Here is a 9,702-nt window from a genome sequence, read left to right as displayed (position 1 = left end):
TTTTTTGTTGGGAATCTGAATTTTTCGCTCACCTTCTCCTGTTGCCTGTCGTTCAGTAATGTTGTGCGAATGTAAGATGCCAGTGGATAGACTAAAGCTATTTAATGGGTCCTATTTTATTAAAAGTCTTGATACTTTTCTTACATATTTAGTTCAATTTTGAACAGCGTATTTCTTGTGGCCTATCCTATCACCAGTTAGTGAATGTGAGAGTCTTGATTATTGTTCGTACGTGGCTCCTTCAATGGACTTTCTTGCGCCAATTGTAGCCTTTTGTGACTTTTATTCATAATATCTAAAGGACCACTTAGGCTTGGCTCCAGTTCATTTTAATGTACGTGTATTATTACTGGCGTGTGCCGTTTTGTGCTTACTTCTCGTGAATATGGACTCTTCTTATTTTATGTTCTTTTTTGTGCTTTGCCTTTGACTGTTGTGCCTTTATGTCCATCCTTCGTATTTCTTCTACGTATATTTATCACCTAGCGTTTGCAAGTAGCATTTTTGTTGGAAACTATTCTTTTATTTTCTATTTATACTAATTAATTTTTCTTACGTTGAAGCATGTGCCTCATTCGAGCTTACTCGCTCAGGCTGTTGCGTCTCGAAGCAATCGTTCTGAAACGCACCACATTTTTTAACATCGTCGTATTTTTACAGTTTGCCATTTCCGTGGCATCACAAAATAAGTTTAACTAGCATTTTAAACGTTTTAGTTTGGCTTTATTTTCAAAAGATTTTTAATACTGCTCATGTTAATCGTGCCATTAATGTTTTAATCTTGCAATTTCAATTTCTGGCGTTCGAATGACCTACGCATATTTTTTTCTGAACTACTCGTAGTTACGACGTACGTTTTTTCTGAACTACTCGTAGTTACGACGTACGTTTGCTACACTCGGAAAATTAGTGGGTCATGTTGCGAAAGTGGCAGAAAGTGTGTCACTATTTGGAGAAAATGATCCATTTATTTTTAAGAGTGTTAGGCTCACCAGCGTTCGAGGATTTTCAATTATTTGTTATCACCGGGATTCTGAAATATCATTTGTATGACTAACTGAAGTAAGTTCGGTTTGAATGGAACAAAACTGAGCATCAGCCACGTATTTGTGTTGCATTGCAGTTTAGGTTCCTGCTTCACCTTTGGTATGATGCCATCAAATTCTTATAGAAATTTTGTTTATCAGATGAAGTTAGCAAAATTCGGTTCACTCGTTATTCAAGATGTGCGCAAATTTTCACAAAAAAATCACGATGTATGCAATTATCGGATATTTTCTGATCAGAAATATCGCTATTGTTTACTATTGAGATCAATTTACGCAGGTATTTTTGAAATGCCTTATTTATGACTCGCTTTACATCGTCATTAATGGTAAGGAATAGTTTGCCTGCGCTTACCTAGATTAGAATTTAACGCTTGCCTAGATATGCAACAACTCGAGTTACTTGCTCTTGAGTTCCGTTCCTAATAATTTAGTACACGTACATTTGTCCAATACTGTAGTACATGTACATTCGTCCAATAATTTAGTACATGTACATTCGTCCAATAATTTAGTACATGTACATTCGTCTAATAATTTAGTACATGTACATTCGTCTAATAATTTAGTACATGTACATTCGTCCAATAATTTAGTACATGTACATTCGTCTAATAATGTAGTACATGTACATTCGTCCAATAATTTAGTACATATACATTCGTTTATCATCGGTTTGTACACTTGCATTTACTATCAGATTTCTGTAAATTTGTAATTTTGCGCCTTTGTAATATGTAAGTGTGCATTTAACTGATGTACTAGCGTGCAATCGACGTTTGTACCTGCTTCGTCTATGTAATTTTGCCTTTAGTTATTTTGTACAGTTTTATTCATAAGCACTCTTTTGTACATTAGAACTTTCGTGCAATTGTTTTCCCAAGTCACTTGTGCACTCGTAGACTTCGCAAAATTTATTTTATTTGTATTATCTGCGCTCAGTTTTCCTGTGCATTTGTTTGTGTTCATTTCTCTTCTAATTTATTGTTTATTTAGCTTTGTCCTCTTCTCCGCTGCATCTCGCAATTATTGGCTTGTCTGCAATCCTGCCCTCATCGTCGCTGATTATAATTAAGGATAATTATAATCAGCGATATATTCAGGGATTGAGTTCCGAGAACTCGGCTTTTCTGAACAACCGAATAAGTTACATCCCAGAAATCGAGTACTCAGACCAACAGAACAAGATATTTCTGAGAACATGAGTATTCAGACCGACAGAACAAGATATATCTCAGAACCCCCAGAAATCGAGTGCTCTGACCAACAGAAGAAATTTACAACTCAGAACTCGACCTGATGCGATCGATAACTGCAGGCGCACCATTTAATTTTACTTCTCGCTTTGACTTGCCAATGTTTCTACCTGCCTGTGACGCGTCTGTATAGTTAGTAATGATTTATGTATACACGTGCCTTGATATGTATAAGCTGTGTAGTTCCTCTGCTACAAACGCAGGCATGAAAGACAATATTTGTGAAGGGAGGTTGCCCGGTGCTGGAAAAATTCTCACCTTCTCTCTTACTGCTCTTCGTCTTCTGGGCGTACGATTTTTTTATCTACGCAATTATGTTCCAAATAGGATTTCTGTTAAGTTAATAAATTTTGAAGCGCGATTATGTTCCAAGAAATAGGATTTCTTTGAACTTGATGAACTTTGAAGCGCGATTATGTTCCAATGGGATTTAAAATTTGGAAGCGTGATTATGTTCCAACAAATAGGATTTCTTTGAACTTGATCGCGCTTTAGAGCCTGAAAGTCACGAATATGTTCCGAGAAAGAAGATATCAGTTTGAAGTTCCATGAAAAAAATGTTGTCAGTTTGAAGTTTCATAATGAATGGCAACTAATTTTAGTCGATGACAGTTTATTGGAAATGACTGTTGTACGAATAAGAATAAGGTACATTTTGTTTCCGAATGCAGCCATTTTTTTATCTTTGTCATAGTTCTTTATTTAAGCCCATATAAGCTCCTTCGTAGACTTCATTCTTGTGTTTCATGTTGCAGTTTCCTGCTTCGTTGGAGTATGTACAGTGAATGCAATGATCTCTGATACAGACCAGGGGCCTTACTATGACAAATAGTTATGAGTTTGTAGCTCCGTCAGCTAATAGCTTACTGCTTCTCAAGTTGAACCCGCCAATCACAGACGAGAAATCGCCCGCTACGTGTAATTTAGAGAGTTTAGATAGTACGGCTAAATGCCATATTATAACCACTGGCTCGGTAACTGGCTCCACATTATCATATAACGACTGGCCTTTGCGCAATATTATTATATGAACAATAGCAACCAACCGCAATTGATTCATTATAAAGGGTGTAGGCCTCGCCTTGCTAATAAATGTCGCAAAAAGGAATAATTTAATATATTTCATGTTTCCTGCACAAGCTTGGCACAATAGAACGGCAAGCTTTCAAAACTATTTTTTGAATATATTAAAATTAAACGTTAGGCCGCCGTATTTGTATGACCCAAAACATTCATTATATTATAGTTACCGCTTCAAAAGATCCTGAATGTGTTCGCCTGAAGTGTTTGTGGTGCAATTGTATATATGAAAAAAATTCTTCAATAGTATTTATTAAATTATTTTATACAATTTGAGTTTCAATATCCAGGGGAGCATCATAATAACTTTAATAACCAAGACAAAAATCAACATCTTACTCATTGACTGTCAGATGCTCGGGAATGCTACATTTCAACAATGAATTCAATCACGAATTAAAATGATTGAACTTTATTTTAATTAACTAAACCTACGACACGTACACGACTCTCAGGCCATTGTAACAATTCTCGTATTAATATCTCGTATTTTGTACACAAGAATTAAATGCAGAGTCCCTGCATTAGGACTTGCTTAGGCTTGGACTTAGGACTTGCCAAGACTTAGGACTTGCTTAGGCTTAGACTTAGGACTTGCCAAGACTTAATTAGGACTTGCTTAGGCTTGGGTGGCAGCGTCAGGCAGTGACTCTCCGCCTTCCTTGAGGTCTTCGCTGGCCACGAGACTCCAGTGCGGGTTGCCTGCGAACCAAAACATTTTTGAGGAAATATTCATCGTTGAACAATTAAAATTTGGAAAATTGCCATCATTTAACAATTAACGTGTAAATGTCCGGTTAACGGATGTACAAATCTAACACTCAATGCACGACGTTCTGAACTGCTAATAGTAAGAAGTTGCGTATAATATTCTTCTCATAAATGAATTCCAAATTAAGACTATGGTGTATTTTTGTCATTTAAATAATTTGACCGAATGATAACAATGTCACAAGGAAATAATATTAAAGAATAATATTAATAATATTATTAATAAATAATAATAAAATTAATCTAATAGGTAATATTAATGTATGCTACAGGAAATATTATTATTAGTGAAGAGCAGCAAATTACTGGGGTCTCTCACCGAGGAAGTGTTGCCGAGCGCGCTCCCCGCCCGCCTCGAAGTATTCCTGCCGCGTGATGCCGGCCTCCTGCAGGAGACGGGGGGCGGCCGCCCTCGCCCCATACCACGCGCCCAGACGCGGCGTCTGTACATACAACGTCCACTCAGACAACTTAATGGCACATATTGTCCAAATAGTGACACGCTTACCCACACTCGCCCCATACCACGCGCCCAGACGTGGTGCCTGTACACACACCAAGTCCACTTAGATAACTTGGCACATATTGTTCAAGTAGTGAGACACTTTTTAGCGCATTTTCTCGTTTATGGAGAAAATATAACTCAGTACTTACTGCAGTGAGTGACAAAGAGCGCATTTTCTCGTCGACGAAAACGTGAAGTCACGGACGGACGGACAGACGGACATGACGAGCACAATAGTGCATTTTTTCCATAAATGAGAAAATGCGCTAAAAAGGCGCTATTGCGCTCGCCATGTCCGTCCGTCCGCCCGTTCGTCTGTCCGGCCGTGACTATCACGTTTTCGTCGACGAGAAAATGCGCTATCTGTCACTCACTGCAGTGAGTACTGACTACTGAGTTATGTTTTTACCACAGCACGACCAGAGAACGGACGTAGCGCTGATACGCCTGCTTTGCCCGGCCAAACTGTGTCAGGATGACCTACACAAGAGCGTAAAGTGCGAGGCTATTGGATAAACTCTCACTCATTACTCTGAATATCTGGTCGCAACCGCAAGAAATGATCATTGAAGTTTATGAATATCAACAGGTATTTATACTCTCATCAAAGTTGAGAAGCAACCCGTACGGAAAATTTAAGTGTTGATAAAATATTTGGTTGATGGTCATATTCTCCATTTTGGTTGATGTTGAAATTCACCAGCTTAGCTATTGAAGCAGTTAAGGGGAGCGTCTGGGTCCAAAATCAACAATTTTGGCTTTTCCGGGTTTTAGTCTCATCTTAAAGCTGACATTCTGACCTATCCAACGGTACCAGAACCATCTCTGTACGTTGATTTATGCGTTCACGACAGATCGCGAAAAAGCAAAGGTTGGTGGAGTTCTTTAACATTTAACATAGGGAGCAAATGCCGAAGTGCATCTTAAATAGCTAGTATTCACACTCTCCGCTCCAGTTACCCTTCAACAGTCGTGTGGGATGGTTCTTGCTCTGTCGTTCCCACCATCCTTGACAGAGATTTAGCTCCAGTATCGTCTGGTCTTGCATCCTTGCAACCTTGAATGCCGATTTCGAGGCGCCCGGGACTTTGTCGGACTCTACTGAACAATCACACTTATTGTCACTGGAAAACTATCTCCTCCTACAGTTTTGAAGCTACAGCAATGAGAGATATATCATTCGATTCGCAAATAAAAGATTTAGAGATTGGTCGTAGCTTTTTTCCAATTTCGTTATAGTTTTTACAATATTTTGAAAAAAGAGGGGGGGGAAAGTGGGAAATCGAAAAATTTTTGGAAATTTTACGAAAAATGCCCCCACGCCCGGAAAAATTCGAATTTCGATAAAGCTACGACGAATCGATAGATATGGACCTTACTCATCGAATGATATGCATCTCGATGTCGTAGCTTGAAAATCCTAGGAGGAGATAGTTTTCTACAGTACCCCCTTTTTGGCCGTTTTCTAAGGATTTCACGTTTTCTTTAATTTTTTCGAAAAATTTACACGAACAAAAAAGTCTTAGAATTATTTTTAACATATGTGTACCAAGTTTTAAAGTTATCCGTCCGCAAATAAAAAAGTTTTTCTAGGACCCAGACGCTCCCCCTAAGTTTGGTGGATGAGTTCATTTTATAGTTTCTAATGTCGCAGAACAAAACTTATGAACGGTTCACGGCTCAACCCTTACAATTTGTAGTTAAAACAAAACTTTCAAACAGAACGGGGTTAGTGAGTCAACAGAGTGGGGTTAGAGGGTCAACAGAGTGGGGTTAGTGAGTCAACAGAGTGGGGTTCGAGGGTCAACAGAGTGGGGTTAGTGGGTCAACAGAGAAGCTTCTTAAATGATCGCAACCTGCAAGCTTCTTGAATGATCGCAACCTGCAAGCTTCTTAAGAAGCTCGCTTAAGGTTTTTACAAAGTTAGCTCGATGTTACTAGGAAAGATGGATCTTTCAATTTGAGAATCCTCTTTATCCAAGTCTGGTCAATAGTCTCTTCCTTAATATGCCCTAATTAAGAACGGACCGGCTTCGAGCAGTACTCAGAAGAGATCTGTCATTCAGATCCGGTTCAGAAATTTAGCGGAAACTTGAGATTTTAATTTTCTGCATGAAATTTACGCATGCCAATGAAATCACTGTCCGTTATTTTAAGCGAACTCTCGCTAAAATATTTCAATTCTCATGACTTTATCACTGGATAAAACTTTACTCCAAGTAATAATGTGACCCAATAAATCTCATCAAAACTCGGCCGAGCAACCACAATATATTTACGGCGCTAGGCTTCAAACAAACTTTGATGTTATATATTTTATCAAATTTATTTATGTATATATATATACATATTTACAATTCCGGAGAACTGAGGGTCTTTTGTGTGTCGACTGAAGAAGGAAACTAAAAGCCGGGGTACAGGACAGCTCTCTTGGTTCCAACAACAACGGATACCGACTGTGAAATTAAGTAAAAATAAGCTATTGGAATCGAAATATATTAAATATTATTTATTGGAGCAATTGAATTCACAGAAAACACAAGTTTCATACACCCCTAAAAGATAAGTATCGTAGCTTCAAGGTAGCACCTGAACAAAAAATGGATCAGATTAACAAGGAAAGTTAGCTGGAGTCTCTTGTGAATAAAATTTTGCTCGCGAGCCTTTATTTTACATTCGCCTGAATTAAAATTTGTACGGTGTTTGCTTACGTACGTTGAATTACATAATTTTCCCGAAAAATTGTGACCTAATCAAGAAGTTACTTGTTGAAGTCTGTTTCTCTATATTGTTAAACTAAAAAAAAAGTTATGCATGTTAATGTATTCGGGTATAAATTTTAATTTCATGTTTTAAATCATGAAAGTCTAAACTTACACCTGAACTTAAGGGAACTTACTTAGCTCCCTTAAATTGCTTGCTAACAAGTCCAGCTAACTTTTCCTATCAGCCTTAAGGTCTTTTTGATCGAAGCTTCTAATCTAGCATCGTCCATCACCGTTATCTGGAAGATATAAGATCTCATTTCCATAGAGTAGCTCGAAAATCCTGCACGCTTGCAAAGTCTTAAAATTCAAGGCATTCTCATCAACAGAAATCGTAGAGAATCGTGAGCCATTCTGCCGTAGAGTTATTTGTGTCATGCAGCTTTGTCATTGAAATGAGAGCGCCCGTCATTTAGGATACGACAGCGGCTCACTAAACGCACGCAAGATCAATGACTTTCATAAGAAGGCTCAGCGATGCTATTTTTATTACGAGCAAACTTAAATAGGTAATTCCAGTATTTGAAAGAGATGGACGTGTCCCAAGGAAAATGGGCCGACGTTGCAGTTTCTGGAATTTCAATTATGGCTGTAAGAATTTAACGGAAAGATTTGTTTTATTTGTGACAATTTATGGTCAATTGCTGGGCAATATTTGTAAATTAAAACATAACTGGAAGAACTCTGCATTGGCGGGAAGTGGATATGGTAGTGGATGTGCTTGTGGTTTTATTTATATATATTTTTTTCAATTTATTTTTGTAATCCACAGAAGTTTTGTTATTTATCGTTACAAAAATATCCAATCATGCATGCTTTTACTTACTAACTGAAACTTTTGCTACCAAAAAACTTTGTAAAGTTAAAAATCACCGTGACACGGAAAATCGACACTTAAAAATAGTGTCTAAAATTGTGATAATCAGTTTGAAACAAAACATAAGGACGAAGTAACCTTTAGAAAAACGTTAATATTGTCAACAAACTGCCAAATTCTTATCTTTTCAACAATACTGATATTATTCATTTTTAAATGAATTGCTATTGGGCTTTACTACATATTCAGCTTCGGGCTGAATAATGTATGTGGGCTTCATATTTGTGCGAACAAAATCTTTCTTGTTCAATTATCATTTCATTTACTTATGAACAATTATCAACCAAAAAAAATGAACTTCAGAATTGCATTCCAGTTAATATCCAGCACAGTCATTGGTGAATATCCAGTCATTGGACAGCATTCGCACGATATTCACCATATTCATACTGTGGAAGCTCGTGAACTGGAAAATTATCTTTTCTTGATGAGGTTTTTCACTTCGTATTGCCATTCAAATAGGATTCATCGTACCTAATCATCGTACCTAATCTCGATGATGCTACCACTAACGACCTCATGAGAGTGGGCAAAATTTTGATAACCTATCAGCATTTAAATCCAACCCTAATTGCAGGATAGCACGGATCGGCCGCGCATTCATCAAATATGGATAGGAAATGATAACGTTCAGGAACGATGCAAATTATGTCATCAATCTCACGACTGATTGTCATGCAGATATTCGTTTCATTTGAGCTTCAATAACTATAGTTGGCTTGAAACTGACGAGTTTTGGAAAGTATACTGTTAAATTTTGTTTCTTTGTGAAAATTACGTTTTTAAAGTATTTTTATTCTGCAATGAATCGCAGTTGTATTCAGTGCATGAGCATTTTCAGTGACAAATGAATCTACTTTATTTTAGGTGACATACTTCTACTTTATTGCGAGTCAGTAATTGTAAATTTTAGAATTGAAAACGTAAATTCAAAGAAACTTGAGTAAATATCATAGATTTTGAGTTGAGGAAAGTCGAACCGTGGCATGAAAATCTAGGTATTGAGGAATCTCACTCATAGTTCAATAATTCAAATACTGTATATCATTAAATACGTACGAAATCAATTATTTCAATTATTTTAGCTATAATTTTGTTTTGATCTGCAGTTAAACATGGCCTAATTTTGTGTTGCATTCTATATTTCTTGTTTGTGCAGCATTAAGGCCTACATAGAACGTATCCTAACATTCGTTCCTAAAGCCTTCATGGTTATGCTAGACGCTCACAGGAAATGGCATTAAGTCATTTGGTTTGACGGACAAATATGTGAATTAGAGCATTGAAAAAAATAATAGTAAACTCTTTACCGGCAACGGAAAAAGCAATATGAAATGCTTCTCCCCGATCCAAATGAACGCAAAGACTTCTGAGGCGTTGCATTATTCAGATGAGCGAGTGA

At 37.2% G+C, this 9,702-nt stretch overlaps 1 long non-coding RNA gene across 1 annotated transcript; it reads right to left on the bottom strand.

The window, feature by feature from the left end:
• Window positions 1–3,404: 3,404 nt before the first annotated feature.
• On the bottom strand, window positions 3,405–4,593 carry LOC125178669. The gene is made up of 2 exons (XR_007156983.1): window positions 4,473–4,593; window positions 3,405–4,084 (listed from the first exon to the last, which is right to left on the bottom strand). It is a non-coding gene; the product is annotated as an uncharacterized LOC125178669 (long non-coding RNA).
• Window positions 4,594–9,702: the final 5,109 nt, after the last annotated feature.

Source organism: Hyalella azteca, unplaced genomic scaffold, assembly GCF_000764305.2.
Source record: "Hyalella azteca isolate HAZT.00-mixed unplaced genomic scaffold, Hazt_2.0.2 contig11760, whole genome shotgun sequence".
NCBI lineage: Eukaryota > Metazoa > Arthropoda > Malacostraca > Amphipoda > Hyalellidae > Hyalella > Hyalella azteca.
This window is presented reverse-complemented; position numbering and strand designations above follow the sequence as displayed.